Source organism: Pinus tabuliformis, chromosome 9 (genome assembly GCF_031772625.1).
Source record: "Pinus tabuliformis cultivar Carrire ecotype Pingquan chromosome 9, CPIR1, whole genome shotgun sequence".
Lineage (NCBI taxonomy): Eukaryota > Viridiplantae > Streptophyta > Pinopsida > Pinales > Pinaceae > Pinus > Pinus tabuliformis.
Window position 1 is genome coordinate 1,125,701,321 of NC_142307.1, and position 14,717 is coordinate 1,125,716,037.

At 37.0% G+C, this 14,717-nt stretch overlaps 1 pseudogene; it reads right to left on the reverse strand.

The window, feature by feature from the left end:
• Window positions 1-1,334: 1,334 nt before the first annotated feature.
• LOC149152605 (uncharacterized) overlaps window positions 1,335-14,717 on the reverse strand; it is a 39,592-nt pseudogene continuing 26,209 nt past the window's right edge.

The following is a 14,717-nucleotide window of genomic DNA, read 5'->3' on the forward strand; positions in this document are numbered from 1 at the left end:
CATGTTCAAACTCAGGATCCAATATGTGCAAGTAATACCATATTTGGAGGCACAACTCAGAACAATACTATCTCTATGAATACCAAAACAGAAAAATGCAATTTGCCCAACTTGTTTGCCACTCGAATGTGCATTGGATATTTTATTAAAGTTGTTACAGAATTGAACTCGAGGGAATTGCCCAAACGATTGCATACCAAAATCATTTTCTTTTGATGGTCTAGGAAAACATCACAATGTTCAACGCCAATAAAACAAAAAAAAATTCGTTGTCTAAAGAGTTCACAATTTTCTCGGGAAAACAATGGAAATTCCAGCAGGATTTTCAAAATCCTGCAGAATTTTTTTTAAATCCTGGTTACAGCGGTCAAGCTTCAGGATTTTGGGTGCCCCAGGGGTTCCTGAGGGTGCTGAATCCATTTCAAACATTCCCAGGATTAGATTTCTTGAACAAAAAAGATTCACTGGATTCCAGCAAGAATTTCGCCGTCCGGGCAAAATTGTGGCCTCGGTAGATGAGGCCTAAAACACATAACAAATTAGCAACATATCCAAACAAATAAAAAAAATTAGCAACATATCTAGCGAAGTGTAGAAGCTATGCCGCCTAATACATTCATCAGAAGGTATTTTCTTTTCAAGGCAATATATGCAAAATACAAGACCAAAAAAAAATATGTAAAGTAGCTGACTCATCCCAATCATTACAACGTTAAGCATATGGTGATCCCAAATAATTAAATCTTTAAAAATTTGGTGATAATATATTCATTTTATACGCTTGTAAGATAAAGGGAAGTATTTCCATTGCATGTCTCTTAAGCATTGCAGAGATTAGCTTTGACTTTTATAAAATTTACGATCCTTAGAGCTTGATTCCAACGTTCTGCAGAGCTTTAAAAACACATGTGAAAACAAGTCTTCTACAAAAAAATAAAGAAAATATTAAATTAGAGACCCTTGCATGGTAAGGGTCAATTACAATTCAGAATACAGATTTACAGGAGACTAAACTATCTATTGTATCAATCTCAATTTCCTGCAATTTGAGCACCTGCCCATTGAGTCATATTATCAGACAAGTGACCTATCAAACACCCTTGTCAGTTGTACATGTGAAGAATCAAAACTTTCATAATTTGAATTATGTTGCCACGAGCTCCTTTCTCTATCACTGTGTATCAAGCATCTTAAACTTCCATATTTCTTGCTATCAAGAAGCATAATCCAAACACTCGATCAATTAGCAACATTGCTCTCAGGCCAAGTGCTTGAGATTTCGACATAAAATCCAGTGAATGATTGACTGGATATGCACAACATATAGACATTAATCAGTTAGACCAGACATGAGCCAAGCCATGCCAATTGCCAGTATATATTTCATTCCGCTCTTCATCGTAGAATAAGGCAGTGATGTCTTCAAGTGCTTTTTCTACAGTACTTCTGATTGTAGAGGCATTTGGGCGATTTCTAGGACTAATCTGAACATTTGGATCATTCGCACGAATCTTCACCAAGCACTTTCCAGTTAATATGTTGCTTATATTTATAGAACCAACTGCAAACTCCCAGGTACATCTCAGTCATTATATATAAAGAAAAATAAGAACTGTTATAAGAAAGTAAATCTTTTCAGCAATAGAAAATTTACAACTTGTAGCTGAACAACAAAGTTGAGGCCTGGGATATCTTACCATTTTCTTCTGCTCCAGCAGAAAGAGGAAGTTCCTTGCAGTAAGAAATAATCAAATCTTGGTCACTAGTAATATAAATGTTATTTGTATTGCAATCAGGATGCCATAGCAAGTGGTCCTCAAATGAGGTAACCAGCTCCCCTCTGAAATTCCATACAGCCACTGTACGATTGCGGAATGTCAGGAATAACTGATTCTCATAAAGAAAAATAAACGTTGAAGGAGTCAAGAACTCTGCCCTGCTTACTTCAGTCAATTGCGTATTGCGAACCTGCCACAATGATTGGCAGCATTTACAGATAGAACTTTATGCAGAAATATAGGTCAACATTTCAAAAAAAACCAGTAATTGGAAATCATTAAACTAAGATTTTAAAAGAAAAAAATGGGGTTAATGAGAAAACACAACTCACATCCAGTATTTGTAGGTTCTCATTTTCTTGTTTTACTAGAAGTTTCTCATTGAACTGCTCAATAAAGTCAACCTTCTTATTGCGATGCAATAGGTGATTAAATGCTTTTAAAACAGTGCCATCCTCTATAGATAAAAAAATTTAACGGAACATGCCCACTGGCCCTGTCGAATATTAGTAACATTATCCCTGGGTTGTCCTCCAGTCGGCAACGAAAAAAAAAAAAAAGGAAAAGAGAAAAATGGATCAGAAGATTTAATGGAAATCAATGTAAGAACAATGGTCCATTCACAAAGTCTAATCATTGCTAGGATTGACAATTGTTGAAATATCCATTTCAAAGGAACTTGAGCTCTGTTTTACAATCTCTTAGATAAAGTAGATCATATCATCTCTACTTGATCTTTATCTCTTGAACATGTTCATCTGATATTGAATACAATAATGTGTAGTTCTTTAAGCCGAACACCTTATAGATGCTAAAACCATCAGAAACACCACAACACAATTAAGAGATCTAGTAAAGTTTTACGAAAACACTATGCATCAAAAAGTTGTTCACATAAATGCCAAGCTTACCCATCCTGGGCAGAGTAGGTAAGAAATTTTCCGTTCACATCATCAAACTCTACAAAACCAGGCCATTTCAATGGCTCGGACTCGAATAAGGCAAAGCCTGCATCTGGTTGACCCCTCCGGATATACCTGCAAATTTTCATGATTCGTGTCATTACCAAAACATCTATCATTCAAGTTGCACAAAGCTTAAATACAATTGCATATATTCCAAACCAAACTTGAAGTTCATGATTCACAAACTTGGATCAGAATAATTCAAAGAAAAACATACTCAATGGGTGTTGTTCTGCATTTCAGTGAACTGAAATTACCCGAGGCATATACTGACACTGTGATTAGAGAATCATTGTTCTTATTATAAAAGAGGTTGCGTAGCACTTCTTCTAGGCTTATATTCAGGTAGCATATTTTCTTATTGGCCTCTGTCAATGCAGAACAAAAATTCAGACAGTAGCAAGAAACCACCTTACAGAACCGAAGAGAATATCAGCCACATAATTAACACTTCGAAAGAAAATGGTCTTCTTAAACATGTCTATCTTCTCACCCCTGCTAAATGCTGCACAAACACCAGATTGGGCCAAAGCTAATACAATATCACGTGCTGCAACAATTTCTATGATTTTCGACCTCTTCTTCAAGAACTGCAACTTCAAAAACCAAAGTGCCTTGGGATCATAAGTGTCAAATTCCTCCTGAAAATAATAACAAATTCAATAAATCAATATCGTGCTAAAAGTCCACCATTTAACATACAAAAAAAAAAATCATGTATTGCTCTAGAACTCGAAAGGCATCTATGGTCAGCATGCTTTAAACTACAACTACAGGTCACTGGCAACTGCCAAAAGAAACAGAATCTAAGAAATTTATAAATATTAATGAACAGTAGACTTAACTGCCTGGATATTGAGAAAATGCTCAGTAAAGAGAATCACGAAAAATAACTCAAACCCAAGAAATCTCGGGATGGAATCTTCAACGGTCTATAAGAAAGTGGACAGAACTTCGCAGGTTTTTAAATATGCACTCTATAAGCAGTACGCATGAAAATTTCTCACGAAAATAAATCTTGAGAATAAAGGGCAGGTGTTCCCAATAGAATAAACTAGCAGACTAAAATCTAAACCCAATTGGTTTATCTATATTATTGATTTGGCAAGAGATGTAATATTCGAATATTTCATGGAAATTTTCAAAAAAAAATTACAGACCGAGACATCAAAAGTTTGCTCTGTTAACTATTATACTTCATCGCAATTGACACTTAATGGTCTCAAATTAATCATTTAGGAAAATGACTCTTTATGCTGCTCAATTACTAACAAGCGCCAGAAAAACTACCTTAACTTGGGCTAGCCAATGTAGGGCACAACCCAGAGTGTAAAAGTACCTTATCAGAATGGATAACATAAATCAAGGGTTCTCGATCATTCAAGGTCCTGTTCAAAATATCCTATATGTGACGTTAATGATTATTCTATGGGTGGTGGAATTTTCTAGTGAAAACATAGATCGAATACCATGGACTTGTGTAATGCTTATTATGATAGTTGTTTTGATTATCTTAAATTCAATAAGAAGATCAGTTTGTAGAGAAATTGGGATTTTAGAATGAAAGCTTATTTAGTCAATAAAAGACCAATGAAAATATTAGAATACACTTTTACCCTTATTCTAGTGTTGAATAAAAATGCCATGAAAAATAATGTGTCTCTAGTTTTGGATAAAAGGACCCTCAACTTTCTTCGCAACTTTTGTGGTCACTGGCCACTTGTGAAAGGAGTAGGCATCTTTAGAGATGTGGTGCCATTTAGAAGGGAAATACTAATAGCAACAGGGCAAAGGGAATTGTTTCGTTTGTTTAATTATTTCTCATTTGTTTGGTCATATTGTGAGTTGCAATATATATCATGAAATTGTTTTAGTACTAGTAAAGAATGATTAAAAATATAATAAAATTTGAACCTTTGACATTTGGAGGACATTTCTCTCAATTTACACAAAAAAAAAAAGTATGAAAATCATGTTGGAAACAGTTTCTGAAGTTTTGAGTCTTTTATTTTCAAGATTAACTAATTGGTTTGGAAGATGAAAAAACAACAAGTTGGAAGAGTGGGACTTTTATATTCACTAAGGTATTAAAGAAATTATATGCATGAAACTTATACTAGAACCTTCTAGTGGAATTGATAGTGCACTAATCCATTGTTTGCCATTATTTTGGTTTTCGTACCACCTTATAGCATGTCCGAGTTCAAATGCTATTTTCCATGACGGACAGTTGAATCTGTTTCAACTCTAATTTTTATTGAGGGGTTCCACAATGATGTCGCATAAGCATTTATGATGCTCATTTTAACATAGATAGCCACCTACATTAAGGTTCTATTCTGCAGTTCCATGTTGTTATTTATGAAAATTATATACATTTGGTTGGACACGTGAAAATCAATGGATGGATTTGGTATTGATGATGGAAATGTTGGATGTATGACCAAATGTATGACTTACTTGGTTACAATTTATCTAGTGTATGACTTGTCAGAGTTATTATTGCATAGTATAGGCTTATATAGGTATGATTTATCTAATCAATGACTTAGTGAAATTATGATTTATCTGATGTAAGATTTATTTCCAGTATGAACAAAAAAAATTGACACGTGGACACTAGGCTTAATGAACATGATGTTTAAGATCATGTATCTATATCTATTTTGTGGTTATATATATGCATGGATGAGAACTAAACTACAGATTGGAAAGAACCGTATGATAACCAAGATCTACTATTCCATTGGGGAAGGTCGAGACGACCAATGAGGAAAGGTACGATGTACATTGTTTTATTACATTTGGTATCTACTTGATATGCACTCTTATGACACGAGTAAAATGCAAATGACAGGTGGCAAGACGACCTGACTGGATTATTCGATGACAAGTCCAACCAGCTCTGTAGTGTGGTCTGTATTAGGGTATTGACCCTAGTTCTACAGGAGGGGTGGAGGCATTTCCCACCGTGTATCCTCCGAAACCTGGAATTGTGGGAGGGCAGTGGTGGACACGCTCCCCTAGACATGTGATGACGATTGCCAGTTGCCTGCTGGGGAAGTTAGGTCGATGTATTCAACGCTTCCACCATGTCGGTTTTATTAGTGGTTAGTATGGCCGTTGCCACTGATAAAGTAGCAGAGGACGGATAGGGTGGGAATGGAAGTAGGCTAGGGTGGATAGGAGGATATAGACCAGTTGGAGACTCTTGATGGGAAGAAATGCCATTGTCGGACTATCCGATTTTATTGCTATAACTCTCTCTAGTTGCTATGCTTTCAAACTCCTTGCATCATTCATTCTAACTTCGGGACGAAGTTCTCTGAAGGAGGGGTGTATGTAATGCCCCACTTAAATCTTATCCTACAAATTTTGTTAATATTTACATTATCTAAAAACATTGAGAAATATTGGTCTAATATAAAATTCATGATTTCCATTATTCAAATTCCCCACTTACCTTCTCAAATTGAATATTAGGTAGGATATGGTCTCCTTCCATTATTTCAAAATATATGTATTCATTTCACATTACCCAATGTACCCTCACATTTACTTGGGAGAAGACATAGTCCTCTCCATATTATTATCAATATATATATTCATTTCACATTCCCCAATGTACCCTCACGTTTACTAAGGAGAAGACATGGTCCTCTCCATGTAATTACATCTCACATTCCCCAATGTACCCTCACATTTACTTGGGAGAATACATAGTCCTCTCCATATTATTATCAATATATATATTCATTTCACATTCCCCAATGTACCCTCACATTTACTAAGGAGAAGACATGGTCCTCTCCATGTAATTACATCTCACATTCCCCAATGTACCCTCACATTTACTTGGGAGAAGACATAGTCCTCTCCATTTAATTATCAATATATATATATATATATATATATATATTCACCTCACATTCCCAAATGTACTTTTCAGATTTACTTGGGAGAAGACATGATCCTTTCCCATTAAATTCTCAATTTTATATTCATGTCACATTTCCAAATGTACCCCTAGCTTACTTGGGAGAAGAGAAGTCAATTGTAAGGATGGATGAGAAGTTAATGACATTAATGAGAGGTGGTTGAGATGGAGAAGGGAAGGAGGGTATAAAAAGGGAAGGGGGAAGGAAGAAAAGGGGGTGGGAGTCTTGCTTAGGATTGTGGGGGTTGGTTGTGATTGTTTGGCCTTGTCATGATTTTGGGAGACCTTGGAAACCTGTGGAGGTTTCTTGGGTTTGAGAGGAGGAAAGTATCATTATCTAGTTTTGCACATTCTTCTTGAGGACACACTATATCTGGTTGGACTTGGGCACGGAGGGCTAGGGAACCTGTGGAGGTTTCCTGGGCTAGGAATTTATTTCCTAGTTGGCTGGGAGGTAAATCTGGTTGGGTCGGTGAGAAGGAGCATTCAGCAGGAGCTATAAGACAAAGGTATCATCATCAACCGTCGGAACAGGTATTTTCCATGGACCACTCTTGTTAAGTTGATATCAATGGAATGCTCACCTTAATTTATGTTGCTTATGATAAAGTGATAAGATGTTAAATGTTTAAATCTATGTAAGAAGGTCAGCAAGTTCTTTTTTTTTACTTTTAAAACAGTAGGAAAATAGATCTGTTAGTGTATAATAGATTGAGACTCTAATAATAGGAATCAGGCCCCTACATGCTCTTAGTAGGAAGGTATAGGTGAATCATATGGTAGTTGTAGGCTCTTATGGGACAGAGTTATAGGATAGCATCTTGCAGGCATGACAACGGGATGACAGGTATATGGAGATTATGCATAGGTTATAGTAGAGTACAAGTATAGGTACAGGTACAGGTACAAGTACAGGTGATCAGGATGCATACTATCATCTCATGGGAGATAGTTTGGTGAGATTCAAGGACAGGATCTATGTGTCGGATTACAGTGAGATCAAGAAGCTTATCTTGAGGGAGTTTCACGTTAAGCCATACTTGGGTCACCCAGGATATCAAAAGACATTGACGGCGATGAAGAAGTTCTAATATTGGCTGAATATTAAGAAGGAAGTAGCAGATTTTATGGTTAGATGTTTGGATTATCAGTAGGTAAAAGTATAGTGTAAGCTTCCAGGTGGTCTACTAAAACCTATTCTCGTTCTGGAATCGAAATGGGAGGTCATTTCCATGGATTTCATTACAGGTCTTCCAAGGATAGTGAGACATCATGACTCTATTATGGTCATGATCGATAGGTTGAGCAAGGTAGCTCACTTTATTCCAGTGAACACTAGATATTCAACTAGTGAGGTGGCACAAGTTTTCATCAGGGAGATTGTGAGATTACATGGTGTTCCAAAGAATATTGTGTCAGACAAGGATGTGAATTTCACTTCCAAGTTTTGGAAGGATCTATTTGCAGGTTTGGGTATAGATTTGGTCTTCAGTACATCCTAGCATCCACAAATAGAGAGGGTCAATAGGATCTTGCATGATGTCCTAAGGATGTACGTGATGCACTAGCAAATAATATGGGATGAATATCTTCCATTGGTTGAGTTTGCATACAACAATGGTTATCAGGATTCATTGAGAATGAGTCCTTTCGATTCATTGTATGGGTGGAGTTGTAATACTCGCATCAGCTAGAGTGATCCAGTGAACAGGGTACTTATTGGACCGGATATGTTGGCAGACACAGAACAGGAAATGCAAGTTATAAAGAAGAATCTAAAGGCAGCACAAGATACACAAAAGATTTATTTGGACCAACACAGAGCATTCAAGAAGTTTCGGATTGGGGAGCATGTGTATTTTCACATTAAGCCAAAGAAGATCTCTTTGAGGATTGGATCATGTGCCAAGTTGGCACCACAATATTACAGGCCTTTTGAGATCCTTGAGAGGATTGGAATAGTGGCCTATCAAATTTCACCGCCTCCAACAGTGAAATTCCATGATGTTTTCCATGTTTCATTTGTTATAGAATTATATATTATAGAGCAATGGAACACATAAAATATTGCAGAAATATAAACACATAAAACAAGAGAGACACAGATATACGTGGTTCACCTAGTTTGGGCTACGTCCATGGAGAAATAGCCAGTCCTTCTTTTATATTATCAAGCAAACTAAAGAGATACAACCTACAGTAGATCCGATGTAATTCCCTCTTCGCTCTCAATCTCCTCTCTCTTCCTCACTTAGAATATAGATATACATAGACGCAATACAATTCTCTCATATATAGCGAGGAGTTGTCTTCTAGGGCAAAAAACTCTAAATTAAACATAACTTCTACCGTTAGATCTATACCTAATGAATGGTCCAGATTGACTATGAAATTACAACATTTTACAAAGAAATTTTACATCTATTATTAGCTTCGGGGGCACTGCCCCCAATCCCCCCGCCAGGGGGGGGCTCCCAAAGTTTGCAGCCGCCCCCCCAAGACGCCCCCTGCAGCAAATATTTTACAGGCAGCATTGCCGCCCCATTACGAACTGAGGTCCAATGTAGCGATACCTTTGAATACAGAAGATAATAAAGCTCCATACCCAATATCATTGCTTGAGAGGTATATAAAATATGTTGATCATGTTATTGATAGGTTTGTATTGCAGGTGCAGCAAGAAGGAGAATTCTAGCCGAAACCTCAATGCATATTGTAGCGGAAGCATCTCATGCTCAGGAACGAAGCCTTAGAAGAAGCCAAAGTGTAGTGGAAGCACTTTGGGCCCAAAGAAGCTACATAGGAGATGGTAGATCAGATGCAGGCCATGTATCATTCTTTGTTTGTCAGTGGAGGAAAAGCAGTTTGGTGTGATGTTTGGTATGTGTTTGGCATATGTCTTTTTTATGTTTTAGTACATGTACATATTATATGGATGTAAATGCCACGAGCTGTGTTATAAATCTCTAATAAGCGATATGATTGTTATCTTTTCATGTTGTCATGATGTTTTTCTTTTGAGCAGGTCATTCATTGTAAATACTGCAACGATCTAAGTTATAAAGCTCCATGGGCAGTATGCTTTCTTTTTGGTGGTTTTGATGAGTTCTTGGTGTGGTTTAACACCAAGGATGTTGTTCCCCAAGGGGTAGGGGTCTGTAACAACCCCTGGTTAAAAGTTCATGTAATAAAAGTTAATAAAGGAAAAATAAGACCACGATTAAGGGACACTTATTCCAAGTTGAATGTTGGGCAAAGATATCTTAGTGGGCATCACTGGATGTGTTTATGGCTAAGGGAAATTGGAAAAGGCAATGGTTAAGGCATTAAAAAGGCAAAAAGGTATTTTGGCACATTTATTTATGAAAATAAAGGAAAATAGGAGAAAAGGAAGGTGAAAGGTCACATGTTGCATGTGAGGAGGAAATTGAAGGAAAATAATGGAAAATGAAGAAAATAGAAGACTCATTGATAAAAATGCTTCTAAGGATTAGTTCATGGCTTTTGTTCAGTTCAGTTTTGGACCTCTCTTATTATTTTCTCTCTCTCACACTCTTGGACACTTAGATTTTTCTTGGAGTACTCTAGCTTTGGAGTAAGGAAGGGAAAAACAAGGAAGGACAAGGAAAGGAAAGGAATGCAAATATCAAGAAAGAAAGAGAAGGATCAAGCAACTTCAGCAGAAATACTTGCAGGTAACATATTACATATGTGATTTCCTAGTTGTTTTTGACATGAAAGGCTTTCCATGTTGGTATATGATTCTCTTGTTGTCAGTGGCATGGTTTTGTCGGGTTATGACAATGGTTTTCAGCCTTGCCTTTCCTTTTTCTGAATAGCCATTGTATGATGGGATTTTTTTCTCGGTTTTGAACTTTGGAATTATCAGATGGTTTCAGAATATGGGGCAGAGGTGGTCTCAAGAAAATTCCCAAAGGCCTAGGAATCCCTTGACCAGTTTTGGCAAGATACACGGTAAAGCCTAAGGGTGGAGTCTTAGTTTAGGACCTAGTGAACCGGTGTGGATTGTGGTAAAGCCTGAGATATTGGTGTCTCAATTTATGACCTAGTGATCCAGTGTGGACTATGGTAAAGCCTGAGAGATAAGGAGATGGTAAATTCCTCAAGGATAGTGATGGATTTCGAAGGCATTCCAAGCTCGGTCTGGTTTTGTGATCTCGGTGTCAGTTTTGGTGAGATCACAGTTTGGTGAGGATGGAGGTGGTTTAACCTCTAGATTCCCTTGGTTTTTTTTGGATTGATTTATCCATGAGATCCCACATTCACGCTTGGAATATGGCATGGGGATGACTAGTTGAAAGAAAATTTTGGTTCAACCATGTCTACGATCGAGTGGTACGTGGAAGTCCCAAACCTAGTTGGCTCTTGCATATGTTTAATAAAATTTGATTTCTCTTGATTTTGTACTTGTTATTATGTGTCCTTAATAATTGTTATCTCATTTTTATTTACATGGTTTAATGTTGGTTATAATCATGGTTATGTGACTGGTTATAATCATGGTTATTTCATGTATTTACTTGTAATTGAAAGGATAATGGATGCAAGACCTATTGACGTCAAAACAGTTAAGGGAAGAGGGCGGCAATCATTCTTTTCAAGTCTCATATGAGTTATCATTCATTTATGCTTTGTCTTATATTCATTTCCTGTAGATTGCATTGATGCAAAGTGTTTGATAGAATGCCAGTCCCGGTTGGGGATGGTCAAACATAGTCCTTGAATCAGTTTTTGATTTGTAAGTCTTGTGGGCATATAATTTATGGATTCTGAAAGCTATAGGGGTTTCTAGGCAGTGACCTGGATTATGGGCTTGAAAAGTGGCACAAATCCCAAATTCACAAGCACAGGTCTGAGGAGGAAAGTTCCCAGATGCATGCATACCCATGTTGTGCTTGCGTCTGAAGCTTTTCATATGCACCCTTGTCCATGTCAAGGGAGCATCCGGGGGTTTAGTTGTATAAAATCTTAGTGGGACCCAGGGGTTGGTCAGGGGAATGTGTTATAGATCTAACCCGAAAATAACATGAGAATACAAATATACCTAAGAAATAACAAGATCGAAATATAGATAGAAATGCTTCACTTTATTAATATCAAAACACTTAAGGTAGGACAACACCATACATTCACTCCTTAAGGAAGGAGAACACTCCACAAGCCATATGCCTGTTTATACAATATTCCTTGACATATCTCAATGGGGAGTCTCTAGCCTCAATATAGGCCTCATACCTACAATACCATGGGTCATTACCATGGTTTCCTCAATACCATCTATCTAATACCATGGGCTCATTACATTATTGCTAACTACTTGTGGTCCCTTACATGATATGGGTTAACCACCTTATTTATTACTATGGCCCATCCCATTATTAAATTATTCCCTTGGGTACCTCCCTTTGTACCCCATATTATCCCCCCTAGGTATACTACATTCCACCCTGCTTAACATGTTTCGTCCCCGAAACATGGGAATCAAATAATAAGATCTACTCAAAATAGTAGTCCATTGGTACCATGCACGTGCATCTAGCCATCCAAGAGAAAGGTGAACCCTCGATCCAGCTGGTGCCTCGCTCACTTGAGATGGAAGTTGACCCTGCGGATCTTCTGTGTAGTAGGTGGATCGTTGCTCCTCTCTATCTATCATGCAGGGGTTGTTGTCCGTGTAGCTAATTCGTTGCCATCTTGTTGGTTGTTTTCTTACAGGATGATGTGGGTGGTGATACGCTAAAGTTTTAACCAACAGTGTACCTTTCTTTAATTCACCACCTAATGGAGCCTGATTGGTATCTGGTACATGTTGTGGTGCTTGCTGTTGTTTCTTATCTTCCAATATTACTTCAACCATTGAGTCCTCATCTGATGTATCAGTACCTGTAACCTTTTCTGCTTCAGCCTCTGTTTGTGTTGGATTGTCAACCATCAAAGGCTCATCATATGAAGTGTAAGTGTCATTAGAGATTTGTGCTACTGCATCCGTAGTCTCTGTTTGTGGCTTAATGGAAATATCCTAAAATGCAATTTTCTTCTTTTTATACGGGGATTCAGGAATTTCTTTAGCACATTAATATTGATATTACCCACAGATGCCATCCAAGGATATCCCAAAACAACATCCATGTTATCCATATCTGAAGCATAAAAATTAGAATGTAATACATACTTGTCCATAGAAATCTTCAAATATTTATAAACTTGCACATCCTCATTATCAATATATGCGGTTTCAATGTGTTTTGCTGGAACTTGTAATCTTTTTGCCAAATTAACACTTATAAGATTTTGCTTGCAACTAGGATTTATAGACACAACGATCTTCTCCTTCTGAATCAATCCATGAACCTGCAATGAGGAGATACTAGCAGAAAATAACCCTTTAGGTTTCTTGGTTTCCTTCTTTCCTGTACAAATAAAATATTTGTTAGGTTTTGTGGTTTTCTCCTTTCTAGTATGAGACCATTTGTCCAAAAATAGTTCCTCTATTACATCAGTGTTACATAACTTCAGAAACTCGTTGTCAAGTGATTGCCACCATATAACAACGTCATTTCTCAAATAAGACCCTATTTTGTCCTTCCAACACCCTGGATGGTCCAACTTATGATATGCTATAAAATTTTCAGTAGAAGTCCAATAATCTTGTCCTTTAAAAAAATCACTATTATAAGCCATGAAGAGGGTTTGTAAAACAAATCGCTTACTTGGTGAAAATTTGAAATGGCCACAATTCCGTCAATATTGCTCAAAATCACTATTATGACTTGTTTTCGGAAATGAAACAACCATTCTGCATCTTCCCATGTGGTATAAATCCTGATCTAGGCACTGGAATTTCAGATCCACGCTGCAACTGTCTCGCCGTCACAAAAAAAATTCTAAAAAAAAAAGCACTGATTTTAAATAAGCAATATCTCTCTCATCTGGACTCCAATTCGACTGATTTTTCTTTGAAATTGTGTATTTTTTCACAAACAATTCAAATCTGCAATTAGAATCTGCAGATTTTTCACCGGAATGTACAGATTTGCTCCGCAAACTCGCCGCCCTAAAAACTGTCTGCAACCCAACCGATCTTTAAATTAGCGATATCTCCCTCATCCGAACTCTGATTCGGCCGATTTTTTTTTTTAAATTGGATATTTTTTCACCAACGACTCAAATCTGCAATTAGATTCTACAGATTTTTCACTAGAACATATAGATATGATCTGCAACTCGCCGCCCCAAAAAATTCCTACAAAAATTAAAAAATAAAAATAAAAATTTTAAATAAAAAATAAAAATTCTCCACTTTGCCCAAGAAAGTGCTCTGATACCACTTGTTATAGATCTGACCTGAAAATATATGATAATAGAAATTAGCCCAAGAAATAACAAGATCGAAATATAGATAGAAATGCTTCACTTTATTAATATCAAAACCCTTAAGGTAGGGAAACAGCATACATTCACTCCTTAAGGAAGGAGAACACTCCACAAGCCATATGCCTGTTCATACAATATTCCTTGACATCTCTCAATAGGGAGTCTCTAGCCTCTATATAGGCCTCATACATACAATACCATGGGTCATTACCATGGTTCCCTCAATACCATCTATCTAATACCATGGGCTTATTACATTATTGCTAACTACTTGTGGCCCCTTACATGATACAGGTTAACCACCTTATTTATTACTATGGCCCATCCCATTATTACATTATTCCCTTGGGTACCTCCCTTTGTACCCCATATTATCCCCCCTAGGTATACTACAGAGTGACTGGGATGCATTATGGCAACCTTGTAGCAGGTGAAAAAGATATGGTATGGTGTGTTTCCATCGATTCCACTTCTTTAACTAATGCATAGGGAGTAGAATCATATCATAGTAGCTTTTTGTCACATGTTTCCCCCGGTTGTCCAGTTACTTGGGTAGATGTGGGAGGGTGTTACAATTTATTTTAGTGTATATGTTGATTTCTAATCCTATTTGATTTATTGCACTATATGCATTGATTTCAT